Genomic DNA, 14021 nt, shown 5'->3' on the forward strand with positions numbered 1-14021 from the left:
CCGTGTGAGCAGGACAGGAAGGCATGGCTTGGAGGGGCCACAGGTCTGGGCAGCCGCCAGAGGTAGGGCAAGGGCAGAGTCCCCACCAACAAGGCTTGTAGCAACATCCAGGTACCAGTAGGACAGGAATGCCCAGTCTCCATTGAAGCAGACCCGGAGGAGGGGTGTATCCGGAGCCTATCATCACAGCAGGGGAGTGGCTGTTACTAAAAACAGCTCTTCAAAGCCAGGGCCTGGGCCACCTGGGTCCCCAGAGATGGCCAGGACTGGAGCTCCAGGTGGGCACCCAGGGGAAGGGGGCTCATCTCCCCTTTTGTGGGGGCAGCATGAGAAAGCCAGTTCCTTCTGCAGAGGAGCAGCTCAGGGGTGGGGGTGGGGCAGGTTCTGTCCCCTGGTCCCTGTGCTGGTTAGGAGACACAGGCTCGTCCCCAGGCCACCAACCCCATCGCGAAGCAAACCAGAGTCCCAGTCAACGAGCCCTGGCAGAGAGTTAAAACAGGGTTGGCCTGCCGGCCAGACCGGATTACAAGCTGTGGTCCCTGGACAGACAGGGAGCTAGCTCCTCTCTCTGACGTTTCCATCTGAACCCTCCCCGCCCTCCTGGAGACACAGAAAGCCACAAGGGGCAGGTACCACATGGAGCCTCCCCGGCTTTATTGAGCATGTCCTTCGAGGGAGCGAGCGGGCCCTTACAGAAACCCTCTCCAGGCCCCAGGGCAGCCAGAAAGGTAGGGACCATCATTATATCCACTTCACAGCTTTACAGAGGAGGGAGGACGCCGCAGCTGGCCTCCACCCACGGGGCTGCTTCACCTGCATGGCAGCTTTCTGGGAACCCTGACCTAGACACCTGCCTGGCACTTCCTGGTCCTCCTCCTATCACCCACGATAGTCTCCAGGGTCGGTCCCAACCCAAACGGGGTTCTGGGTCAGACAGATTGCAGGGTGTCTCTGTGGGGGCCCATCTGGGGAGGAGCCAGAGTGCCCCCTAAGCTGTGGGGGGGCACGTTCCCTGGGGGCTCCACTAGTCCAGGCCTGAGGCCTTGGTGAGGGTGTCGAGCAGTTGGAAGTAACTATACTTGAGGTCATACTCCATGTCGTACCAGAAGTTCACTGTGGGGAGAGCAAGCACAGGAGTGGGTGGCCCAGCTCTGACCCAGAGCCTCCCCAGCCCACCCGCTGGCCGAGGCCAGCAGCTCCTCACCAGCAAGGCAGCCCTGGGACTGCTGCACGTGGTGGACCCACAAGGCCGGCAGGTAGAGCATCTCGCCGGCCTGCATGGTGCAGCGGAGGGCCTGGGCCCCACGGTACTGTGGGTACCGGGACAGATCTGGTGTCAAGGGATCCAGTGGAAGCCAGGGCACCTGGGGACGGAGCAGGACCGGGGAACTCGGCCTTTGGCCTTGCCAACGGTAAGGGCCAAAGGTCCCCCTCCATCCGCCCTGGGAAACCAGCCCCAGAAGGTGGGACCTTACGGAGGAAGGGGCCACCTTCCCAGGACTTTTGGGGCCCACTTGCTCCTCGGAGATGGATGAGCTCGCCTTTCCCTGAGGCCCAGGGCCAAGATGGACACCTTCTCCATGGCCTCTTCATCCACCACCTCAAAGGTGCCTGCCTCAGTGAGTCGGTAGGTTGCTGGGGTGTACAGCTCTGATGCCAGAGAAAAAGGGGGAGCTCAGCAAAGAGTGCTACCAGCCCTTCACACCTCCTCCCAGCCTCTCCTGTTGGCTGCCTGGCCCCAGGGACACAGGCAGGGAATCCTCGCTACCCTTCCTCTGGTTTGTGGCCCATGCGTAAGGCAGGTCCCAGCCCTACCATAGGGGATGAAGGGTCGGTCGCTGGGCGGGTGTAACAGGAAATGTTTCTCTCCAGAGAGGACACAGTAGAGGTTTTCGTAGTGGTCCTTGTGCACTGCCAACACAAAGAAGGTCCTGGGCAGATTGGGCGGAGCAGGGCACATGAGAGGCAGAACCTGCCCACCCAGAGCCTTGCGCCTCAAGACAGCCAGGGGTGTAAAAACGAGAAAGTCCTGCGAATAAAGATTTCAACCTTCCATCCAAAGTGTCCCCTGATGTCTCCTTTACGCCCAGTACTAGTTCAACTTAGCCAGTAAAGGATCTCCATCCCTCTGCCATGAGCATGGTGTTCTTTTAAACTCCATCCGGGCTCAGACTGAAAACAGCCTCTTCAAAGAACAGCCAGGATCCTGGAGGACAATGAATTTATAAGGGGGAGGGGGAATCCCATTATTTTCTACACAGTTTCTGAAGCCCCCTCATTTCCCTCAGGGAGAAGAACTCGGGAAGGGAGGGTGAGAACGTTTGAACCAACTAGAGGGACTGAATCAATGTCACTGAGCTGTCAGCGTAGAAGCTTGGTGTGTGCTTTTGCTCTGTGTATTCTCAACGACATAGTCAAACCAGACTCCAGGAGATGCCCAGGGGGGGTCTGGGGTGGAGGGCATTCCAGATCCCAGCCACCAGGGACTTGGCACTCACCACACGCCCCATGCGGGTCATCTCTCCAAAGAGGTAAATATCCACGCATAGGGTTCTCCCAAGTTCACCTCCGGGGCCAACGTGCCCTCTGAGAGATGTCTAGTGCGCCCCCACACCAAAGTCATCCCACCCACCACGCTGCAACGCCGCTCCTCCTCTGTTCGCAGAATTGTAGACCGACCCTCCAGGCCAGCCTCCCATCCTTGGCCCCATCCTGGCTCCTCCCTGTCCCTGCATCCCAGAGACACCTACAGGACATCACTGCGGCCGCCTCCCCCAGCCAGAAGTTCACCGCCTCTGGCATCTTCCCTGCAGGACAGAGGAGGAGAGTTAGGAGCGGTTGTCCCCTGCAGGTTGGGTCTGGGATAACACCCAACAGGATATGGGCAGGGGTGCTGCGTGCCAGCGAGGGCCATCCCAGGGAAAAGTGGCGAAGAGGGCATGGTTTGGAGGGCTTGGGGAGTGGGCCCAACCCCCCACAGGCAAAAGTTAGAGCACTAATCCTTTGCAGTCGGTCAACAGTCAAGGCTTCCAGGGCGGCAGGGCCTGACCCTGGCCATGGGGTGGTGGGTGTGGGCCAAGACAATCAATGTCACTGAGCTGTCAGTGTAGAAGCTTGGTGTGTGCTTCTGCTGTGTATTCTCAACGACTGCCCTCTGCCCCAGTCGCCCCCTCTCACCCAGAGCCTCGGAGGCCCAGGGCACGTGGGGCTCCAAGTCGAGCAGCAGCTGGGGCAGCTCGGTAAGCAGGTTAGAACACTGCTTCTGCACGTAGAGCACGCCAGGGTGCCGGGCCCTGCCCTCCAGGACGTCCAACACACCTCACAGGGGCAGCAGGCACTCGGCTGGCATCACGAAGTGGTCTCCGCGCATGGAATCAGCATAGCCATCTGGGGTCACTGCTACGCTCACCTCCGTGGCGCCCACCGTGGCCCTAGGGGAAGGGACTCTAAGAGCATGCCCACATGCCACAAGACAGCTCGCCCATCACCCTAGCCCAGCCCAGGGCTGCACCCACCTCAGATAGGGGAGTGACCACTTCTGCAGGGCATTGCGCACAATGCAAGGCCTGCTGGGGCAGACCCAGTCCAGGTAGAAGTGCAGTGGCATCGGGGCCTCATCCAGGTAGGGCACGGTTGGAGGCACGCCAAGCTCTTAAGTGGGGTGGGAGGTAGATGTTGACATAAACAGCACCCAGCCACTTACGGATGAGATGCCCTCTCTGGGCAGGCCACAGGGTATCACTGGGCAGTGCTCACTGGGGAGGGACCAAGAGACTCTGGACCACCAGAAATAGAAGGGGATTTTCAAGGAGGAGGCTGCCGCACGCCTACTCCAGGAGGGGCCACACAGCCCAAGAGCACGTGAGCAACATACTCTGGTGTCAACTTGTGGAGGGGTGGAGTCTAAGCTGTCATTCAGGTTGCAGCTTGATGACCTCATTTGGAGGTGCCCACAAAAATCAATAGCTCCCTTCCTGTGAGACATTCCTGCTGACAAGACACACAGAGCTACACTAGAGCCCTGGAGCCGCAGGGCTCACTTGGAGACCCCTGCTAGCGCTGGGATGCCTCCACCACCACTGGGTCCACAAGGCTTTCCACCCACTGGCCTGTGATCTTCCTGCATCAGCATCATTGCTTGTGTTTCATGAGTAGGAAGAGGGATTTATAGACTGGTATCGGACATATGGGCTAATATCAGACTTAAGGACTTGATCTGGACTGGGCTGGGATGTTTTCATAATGTACAATTTTTCTTTGATATAAAGTTCTCTTTTAAAACACATATAAGTGTCTATGAATTTGTTTCTCTGGTCAACTGGGGCTAACACAGCGGGACTCCTGCTTGGCCCAAACCCCAGTCCTCCCTGGGGCCAGACCCTTGGTTAGCTTCCCTAGCTGCGGTGGCGGACCTCTAGCGAAGTATAGAAAAGCAGCCTCAGGCACCACGCAGGGAGCTCCCCGTGGCTGGGGGCAGCAAGATGAAGGAAGAATGCCTTCCAACTGCGAATATTCACCGAATATTTTGGAATGTGCTCAGCACTTGGCTTGGCCAGTGTGAATGGGTCCTTTCAAGATGCTGACAGCCTCATTGGGGAGACATGCCTATAACCTGAATGCCCTGGGTCTTCCATGATGGTACCGTGCTGTGTGCTGCCTGGGTGGCTTTCTCTTGCTGCCCTTCATAAACATCACTGACTCCCTGTTGTGCTCCTGGCTGGCTCCTCATCTCACCGAGTCTACCTACAAACACTCCCAACCTCCCTCGCCCTCACCTTCTCCCTCTCCCATGCCACCTCCTTTGGGGCCCCTCCACTCACAAGTCACCCCAAAAGCCTTCCTTCCCCCAGCTGGCTATCCTTCTTCCTTAGGAACTTGTGAACCACACCACCCACCGCCCACCCCCTCCCGGCCCCAGCCCACAACCATTTCTAGTAAACAAACAACAGTTGCCCTCGAGTCGATTCTGGTTCCTGGTGACCCGGGATGTCAGAGTGGACCTTTGCTCCACAGTTTGTGACCCTGACTTTTCTGAAAAGGATTGCATTTCGTTGGGGGTCCTTTAGGAGTAGGCAAAGTGCACCGACCTTCCCATTAGTAAGACAAATGCTTAACCATGGACACCACCCCGGGGCTCTGAAAAACTCCTCGTTCCCTTCCTGCGTGCATGTCCACTTGACCACCTGCACCGTCAAGCACACTATCTACGGGCCCTGGTGGTGGTCGGTGCTTAAGCACGTGGCTGCTAACCAGGAGGGGGTTGATCTCAGTCCACCAGGTGCCCCTCTGGGGAGAGACATGGTGGCCAATCTGTTTCCTCAGACACAATACGGGGCAGTCCTACGACTCCAGTGACAGGTTTGCAAACAGGTTAATATACTATCTACTCAATTGATTTCCACTGGATAGCTGTCTCTGTCCCCGGCTAGAATGTGATCTCCATGAGGGTGGGGGTGTGGGTTACACCTTCCCAGGATGGAGCACAGTGCCCAGCACGCCCATGATCCCCAGTACACACTGGCTTAATGACTGGATGAAAGGCTTACAATATCTCCTGCCACAGTGAACTAACTGGTTCCCCTGGCTTAACTCCCCTCCTTCCAAAAGCATTTATCACCCCAGCTCCAGACATCTTCTTGAAAGGCAATCTCATGTTGTCACTCTGAGCAAACCTCCTTTGATGACTTACCACTTGGAGAATAAAGTCTGCCTGGCCTTGGTAACGGGGCCCAACCCATTCTTCTCCTCTGATGAGCCTCTGCCTGGAGCCGGCCCCTTACCACACACCCTCCCTGCTCCCTGGCCCTGCAGCTCCCTCCATTCTTTCCCTTGGGTAGAGCAGAAGGTCCCCCCTGTGCTTCAAGGCCACTGCCCTCCCCCTGAACCACAAGGTCGCGCGCCTCCGGTGAAGTCATCCGATTAGTCTCACGGTCAGTGGGAAAGTGGGGATGTCTTTAGCTAGATCAGAAATTGGAGCTGAATAGGAAGGTCCCAGGGGACCTGGGAAGGTGGAAAGGGAAGAGCTGATTGGTACTTGAAAGTCATTGGCAAAGAGGCAAGAAGGATCCTGCCTAGTAGATACAGGAACGCGGAGGGGTGACACGTGGCCAAGCTGTGCCAGCCCACTGTAACAGGCACCACGGAAGATGACTCAGTAAACCCCTGAGATTCTCACAGAAATTCTTAACAGAGGTGCCAACTGCTATTTTTAGCCCCTTTATGTTTTCTACTCTTCTTCCATTTTGATTTTCTTGCATTTGAATAGATTTCTTTTGGGGTACGGTCACTCTTCTATCCCAGGGCTTTGAAACGAGAGAATTTCAAAGGAGATCTAGACAATTCCTTTGACCCCATAATTCCACTGCTAGGAATTTAACCAACCAAAATACACATGGGAAAAACGCTTCCCTCTCCCGAGCGCACCAACCTCTCTCCGACTCAGGGTGTTTGCCTTCCGTGAACTGCCCCCGCATGTGTCTGCACACTCCCTCCATCCCCACCCTTGAGTCTGTGCCCAAGAGCCACCTCCTCATTGAGGCCCGCTCTACTCAACCTATTGAACCTCCATCCTGGAGCCCCTCATTCCACTTAACTGATTTCCCCACATTTATCTTCTAACCTACTGTCTCTTCATTTAGTGTGCCTACGGCTAACTGTAAGGAACCCCGGTAGCTGCTAACAGCAAGGTCAGTGGTTCAAACCCATCGGCCACTCCTCAGGAGAAAATAGACGCTGTCTGCTCACTTAAAGAATTTCAGCCTCACTAACCCACCCAAGGGGAGCGGGTATTGTTTTTATCTCCACAGGGAAAGAGGGACCAGACTTCAACCCAATGCTCCAAGATGTGAATGCAGCATGCCAGCATGCAGTAGGGAACCAGTGGAGAGGTTTGAGGGGCCGGTCCCAATCCCAACTACTAAATGGACACCTGCCCCTCCCCCCAGAAGAATTTATTTCAAAGGGCGGCATTGAATCTGAAGCTCCGGGAGAGGGACATATCTGATCAGAGCACACGGGAGCAGAGGAAGGGGAACGAGGAGAGTGGAGCACATCCTGGACCACCAGGCCAATGGGACGATATTTCCAATTAGAACAGCCAGTTCACAGAGAGGACCACATGGCCAGCCAAACTAGGAGACATGGCGCCCCTCACTGACTCATAGCCCTACAGGGGACAACAATGGAGACACAGTGTGGGAATTGCACCCAATATGATCCTGCCACACTGAGGCAAAACACTAAAGGGGTGCAACAGCAAGGGATTGGAGTGGCGAGGTCCCCAGGGAATGCTGAAGGTGGACTTTGGAGCCAGCATGGTGCCCCAACAGAATGGACTGGAAAACACTCCTAAAGGCCAACAAACAATCCTTGAACTAACTACAAGCTTTTTTTTCTTATTGTGTTTTGTTTTGGTTTTTGTCATTGGTTTGTTGTTGTTTTGCTGTATATTGTTTCTTGGTTTTGTCTGTCTTGTTTTTGTGCATGTTATTACCTCCTCAGGTCTGTCTAAATAAGATAGGCTGGATGAACAATCTGGAGGAGAAAACAATGGAACCAACAGTTCCAAGGGGACATGGGAGAGGGGGAAGTGGGGGGAAAGGTAGTGGTGTTAACAAACCCAGGGACAAAGGAACAAGTGACCCAAATCGGTGGTGAGGAGGGTGTGGGAGGCTTGGTAGGGCATGATCAAGGGTAATGTAACCAAGAGGAATTGCTGAAACTCTGGTGGGGACTGAGCATGATAGTGGGAAAGGAGGAAAGTCAAAAAAGGAAATAGAGGAAAGAGCTGGGAGGCAAAGGGCATTTATAGAGTTCTAGACAAAGACATGTACATAGGCAAATATGTTTATATATGAGGATGGGGAAATAGATCTGTTAGGTAGCTTAGCCTAGGTAATTGGGAAGTCCATTTACGCATGCCCAGGAGAACCAGCAAAGGACAAAGCTGGATTTTCCCGCCAGTGAGTGGAGATGGGCGTTACACCTGGAGCAGCCCACCTGGGCCAGGTTACTACAATTCAGCCAATGGGATCGACCTGGGGTCGTTCACCACGCCTCCCCCAGGAACCCTTAAGAAGGCAGGAACCGAGAGGGAGAGGGTCTGGTCATCTCCGTGGGAGTTGAGAGATCCTTGCATGTCCCGGAGAATTCTCTGCCAGGCCGCATGGTCAAAGGAATCCTATGGGTGCCGCGTAAAACCTGATGCTTCTTTGAACTTTCATTAAATTCACTTGGATCATGAGCCCGGCTTCAGCATAAAATCTTTCTCGCGCGGAGCCAAGGACCAAGGCTGAAATCTAGTCCCGGAGAGAGAGACCTTACAGATCTATGTGCATATATTTATAGGTTTAGTATTAAGGTAGCAGAAGGACTTTGGGCCTCCACTCAAGTACTCCCTCAATGCAAGAATACTTTCTTCTTTTAAATTGACACTCTATGAGGTTCACCTTCCTGATACAACTGCTGAAGACAAAGCGGGTGAATAAGCAAATGTGGTGAAGAAAGCTGATGGTGCCCGGCTATCAAAAGATAATAGCATCTGAGGTCTTAAAGGCTTGAAGGTAAATGAGCGGCCATCTAACTCAGAAGCAACAAAGCCCACATGGAAGAAGCACACCAGCCTGTGTGATCAAGAGGTGCCGAAGCCATCACTTATCAGGCATCAAAGAACAAAAATTCATATCATTGTGTGCTCACCTCCCTGATTTGATCGCTGAAGACAAATGGGTGCATAAGCAAATGTGGTGAAGAAAGCTGATGGTGCCCGGCTATAGAGTCGGGGTCTTAAAGGTTTGAAGGTAAACAAGCAGCCATCTAGCTCAGAAGCAAAAAAAAGCCCACATGGACAAAGCACACGAGCCTGTACGATCACGAGGTGTTGAAGGGATCAGGTATCAGGCATCATCAGAACAAAAAATTATATCATAGTGAATGAGGGGTGGAGTGCAGAGTGGAGACCCAAAGTCCATTTGTGGGCCACTGGACAACACCCCCTTACAGAAGGGTCTCGGGGAGGAGACAAGCCAGTCAGGGTGCGATGTAGCAATGATGAAAAATACAACTTTCCTTAAGTTCCTAAATGCTTCCTCCTCCCCCACTCTCATGATCCCAATTCTACCTTGCAAGTCTGCCTAGACCAGAGGATGTACACTGGTACAGATGGGAACTGGAAACACAGGGAATCAAGGGCAGATGATCCCTTCAGGACCAGTGGTGTGAGTGGTGATGCTGGGAGGGTAGAGGGAGGATGGGTTGGAAATGGGGAACCAATTACAAGGATCTACATGTGACCTCCTCTCTGGGGGACGGACAACAGAGGGGTGGGTGAAGGGAGATATCGGACAGGGAAAGATATGGCAAGATAATAATTTATAAATTATCAAGGGTTCATGAGGGAGGGGGAAACAGGGAGGGAGGGAAAAAATGAGGACCTGATGCTAGGGGCTTAGGTGGAGAGCAAATGTTTTGAAAACGATGAGGGCAATGAATGTACGGATGGGCTTTACATAATTGATGTGTATATGGATTGTGATGGGAGTTGTATGAGTCCCTAATAAAAAGATTCTTTAAAAATATGTTGTGCTTCCATACACCAGCAGCAAACAATCGGAAAAGGAAAGAAAGAGAACAATTCCATTTCTAATACCATCTAAACAACTAAAGGACTGAGGAATATATTTTTTAATAAATCGTTTTATTGGGGCTCATACAACTCTTATCAGAATCCATACATACATCAATTGAGTAAAGCACCCTTATACATTCGTTGTCCTCATCATTCTCAAAATTCGTCTTCCACTTGGGTTCCTGGAATCAGCTTTTTCCTTTTTTTCCCCTCCCCTCCCTCTCCGCTCCCCCTCTCCCTCCCCCATGAACCCTTAATAGTTTATAAATTATTATTTTATCTTATCTTACACTGCCCCGCATCTCCCCTCACCCACCGTCGCATTGCCCATTTCCCAGAAAGGAGGTTACATGTAGATGGGACTGAGGAATAATTTAATGAGGGAGACAAATACTAAAAATACTTCTGAGGGAATTTAAAGAAGACATAAATAAATTAGAAGGCTTAATATTGTTAAGATGACAATATGACCAAAGTGATCTGCAATCCCTATAAAAATTCCAACAGCTTTTATGTTCCTTTTAGGGGAATGGAAAGTCAATTCTCAAATTCACATGATTGCAAAGGGCCTCAAATAGTAAAAATTATCTTGAAAAAAAGAAGAACAAAATAGGAGGTTTCAAAATAAAATAAAAAATAAATTTTTAAAAATAGGAAGTTTCATCCTTTCCAATTTAAAAATGTACTGTAACGTTGTTAGGCAGACTAGCGCAGGGATGGGATGTCCCTTAAGCCATGCCCAGAGAGCCAGGCAAGGGAACAAAGAGCGGCACACTGCACATGCTCAGAGGCTCAGGTTTCCCACCAGTGGGATTGGGTGGGTGCTAAACCTGGATCGGCCCACCTGAGCCAGGTGAATTCAGTTCAGCCAATGGGGTCCATCTGGGGTCGTCCACCATGCCTCCCCCTGGAATCCATGAAAAGGGAGGGGTGGGGGAGGGGGAGAGGGAGAAGGGAGGGAGAGAGAGAGAGAGAGAGAGAGAGAGAGAGAGAGAGAGAGAGAGAGAGAGAGAGAGAGAGAGAGATCTAACAGAGAGCAGAGAGTCGCAGGGAAGGAGAGATCTTTGCGTGACGCTGAGCAGCTTCAGCCAGGCTGCATGGTCGGGAGGAGTCCTATGGGTGCTGTGTAAAACCTGAAACTTCTTCTACCTCTCATCAAACTCACTTGGATCACGAACCAGGCTCCGGCGTGAATTCTTTCTAACGAGGTACAACTCGATCTCCCGAGAGATCTAACAAAGCCACAATCATCAAAAGAGTGTGGTATTCCTAAGAGGGCAGTCCAAGGAGTAGAAATGAGAATCAAGAAATACACCCGTACACCTATGGTAACTTGTGATTTGACAATTATGTGAATGGTGGAAGACCCACTTATTCAATACACAGTGCTATGACCACTGAGTCGCCACATGCAAAGGAATGAAGGCAAATGGACCGATACCTTACATCATGTATGTGGAATTATAAAGAGACTTCTCCCCAGATTTGTCTCCCCAAAGACATGTCAAACACTAGAGCCTATTTGCCAGCATATCATGGGAGGCCAGATGCTTGGAGACATCCTCCCTGAAGGCAGTCATTGGCCAGACAACTGTCTGCTCCCAGGGCAGGTAGAGGTCCCCCCCTCCCTGCTGTTAAGGACAATGGGCTAGTTCTCCCTAAATGCTTGTGACCATTAGCTTGGTTCCCATAGGAAGAGTTTACACCCTACTGATAATGGTTTCTATGGAGACCCAGAAAACAGGTCAAACCAGCTCAGTGACATTCAAAGTTAGGCTGCCATCCTGAATCTAGGATCTGCCCTTGTCACATGTGTGCCCCCAATCCCTCCTCTTCCTATTGTGTATATCCCTATATTGTCCCCCTCTCATTGCTGTATACCCTATAGTGCAACCCCTTCCTGTGATGTATGTCTTTACCTGTAATTACTGGTCTTGCACATCCCCCAAAGATATATAGGCCTGGGTTATGTGTCTTTGTAGTCAGAACTCCAGAGCCTCGGAGCACTCTGCTGATTTTCTTTAGATGCCTTTCCTCCCACATACCCAACAACCCGTTCCCCTATTTTAGCATTGAAAGTCCCTCCACCCAGGCCAACTGGTTTAATCATGTATTCGATTTGCATGCAGCCCCTCCCCTCTCCTGAGGGGTAGCCTCAGTGAAGGCACTGACAGACTCAGAATCTTGGTTTCCTGACCTGTGCGTGTGCTGGAAAGTTTACATGGGATGATAAATAATAACACGGATCGCAATGAACAATTATAAGCACTTACTATGGGCCAGACGTTGTTCCTCAGTGCTTCTAGCAGGCACACAAATGCCATGTCCTTGGGGCCTACAAGAACTCAGATTCCACTTCAGCAGATCTGAAGCAAGCTGTGAGAAATGGAGTTTCTACAACAGTGAGGACCAGGATTCTAAGAAGGATTGAGGCATTCAAATGACCGTGATGGCAAAGACCATGTATTGAGTATACTGTGGGTGGCCAAAAGAATGAGCAAATCAGTCCTGGAGGAAATCGAACCAGGACATTCTTCGAAGAATGTTCCTAGAAGATAGAATGGCAAAATTTTGTCATGCTGATTTTGGACATGTCGTTAGGAAAGACCAATTGCGAGACGAGAACATCATGTTTGGTAAAATAGTGGATCTGGGGAAACTCTTCATGACACGGACTGGCACAATAACCGCAACAATGACCTCACACCTGCCAATGGGCAGGAAGATTGCATAGGATCTAGCAGTAATTTGTCCTATCCGGCATAAGGTCACAAGGAATCAAATTTGCTTTGCTGGCGACTAACAACAACAAGGTCTTTCTATCATTCAATCTCAACCTCGAACACACAACCTAAGAACTATTTTTCACTTCCCTTGTACACACAGCAGAACAAAGGGGGTTCAATGATTTTTCCGAGGTTATAGAGCTAGAAGGACATAGAGCCAAGACTGGACAATGGAGCGATTTGACACCAGAGACATTAATCTTAAGCAGGACCTTTGTCTCCCACAAAGATCATAGGCATATCCATAACGGACTTGGCACAAGCTCTTCCACATGGCAACCTTTCAGCAGATAGTTGCTATCTTAGTGCCATCCAGTTGACACCAAATCAGCGACTGTATAGGGCAGGGTAGAACTGTCTATGTGGGTTTCTGACACTAAATATTTACAACCGTAGAAATCCTCATCTTTCTCCCACAAAAGTCTGTATGATCGTTATTAATTGGGTCAGAAGTCACTTTAATGGTGACCAAATCCTTCCTCTTCTTGGATTCAACATTATACCCCACTGCTTCTAATAGCTCCTCTACCCAAACCAAAACAGGCATGAGAGAGTTGATTCTGACTCATGGTGCCTTATGTGTGGATTCCATAGGACTTTCAAGACTATAGGCTTTAAGCAGGTTTCCAGGCCTTTCCTCCATGGTGCCCCTGTGTGGGTTCCAACTGCCGATGATTTGTTGAATAGTTGAGTGTGGAACTCTTTGCCCTCCTCCAGGAACTCCAATACCCTTGAAGCTCTCTATTCACAAAGGACTGTCCTTCCAACCTAGGCTCAGAGTGCTTGTCTTCTCTCTCTCGTTTTCCTTTTCATCAAGTTGTTTGGGACTCCCCAGGAGTTGGGTCCCAGGGACATATTTATATGTAATTATGTCCCTGTCATCTAAACATGATCATGATAAATGGAGAAAATACTGAAGTGATCAGTGCTATCTTCTTGCTGCGATCCACAATAAATGATCACGCGAGCCCCAGTCAAGAACCCAAAGGACGTATTGCATTGGGTAAATCTGCTCTATGAGACCTCTTCCTTTTTAAAATTTTTTTGCAGCTGGGAAAGAGAAAGGGGAGATGGGCTCTTCTCCCAAGTTGGCATCCCTGCCAGGGCACCCCTACTCAAATCTGGCCAACTTCACTCCCGAATAGAGTTCCCTGCTACTCCTGTAGAACTGCCCCGTGGAAGGACCAATGGTCTAAAGATTCAGAATGGAGAAGACAAGTAGCAAAAGCCATAGCCTAGCCCTTCACAGCCAGAGTGTGACCCCACAAGGGCCCCCACAAACAGACACTTTCTAGGGATCTTAAGTTGTTGGGGCTTAAGGGGAGGGGAGTGAGGCTCTAGCAAGCTAGGATCCCATTCCAGGCTGTGGGCACATATCCCGAGCCCTTGATGGGGAGGCCTCACGTACCCAGTGGGTCCAATGGAGTTCTGGGTATATGGGCCTGTGGGAGGGAAGCCACCTTGGTGGCTGGACCAACCCAGATCATCCCAAGTTGGATGGGGTGCAGGGCCTGGGAAGGATCCCTCCTCCTTTCCATCCCTCATGACCAACCAGACTAACAAAATCTTGGGCAGGGAGGGGGCCTGGAGCAGGACCAGGGTTGGGACAG

General features: G+C 51.4%; 1 pseudogene; it reads right to left on the bottom strand.

Moving 5' to 3' along the window:
- Positions 1-1024: 1024 nt before the first annotated feature.
- Positions 1025-4791, bottom strand: LOC142440633 (bifunctional peptidase and (3S)-lysyl hydroxylase JMJD7-like; annotated as a pseudogene).
- Between the last annotated feature and the right edge of the window lie 9230 nt (positions 4792-14021).

This window comes from Tenrec ecaudatus, chromosome 1 (assembly GCF_050624435.1).
Source record: "Tenrec ecaudatus isolate mTenEca1 chromosome 1, mTenEca1.hap1, whole genome shotgun sequence".
NCBI classification, from domain to species: Eukaryota; Metazoa; Chordata; class Mammalia; order Afrosoricida; family Tenrecidae; genus Tenrec; species Tenrec ecaudatus.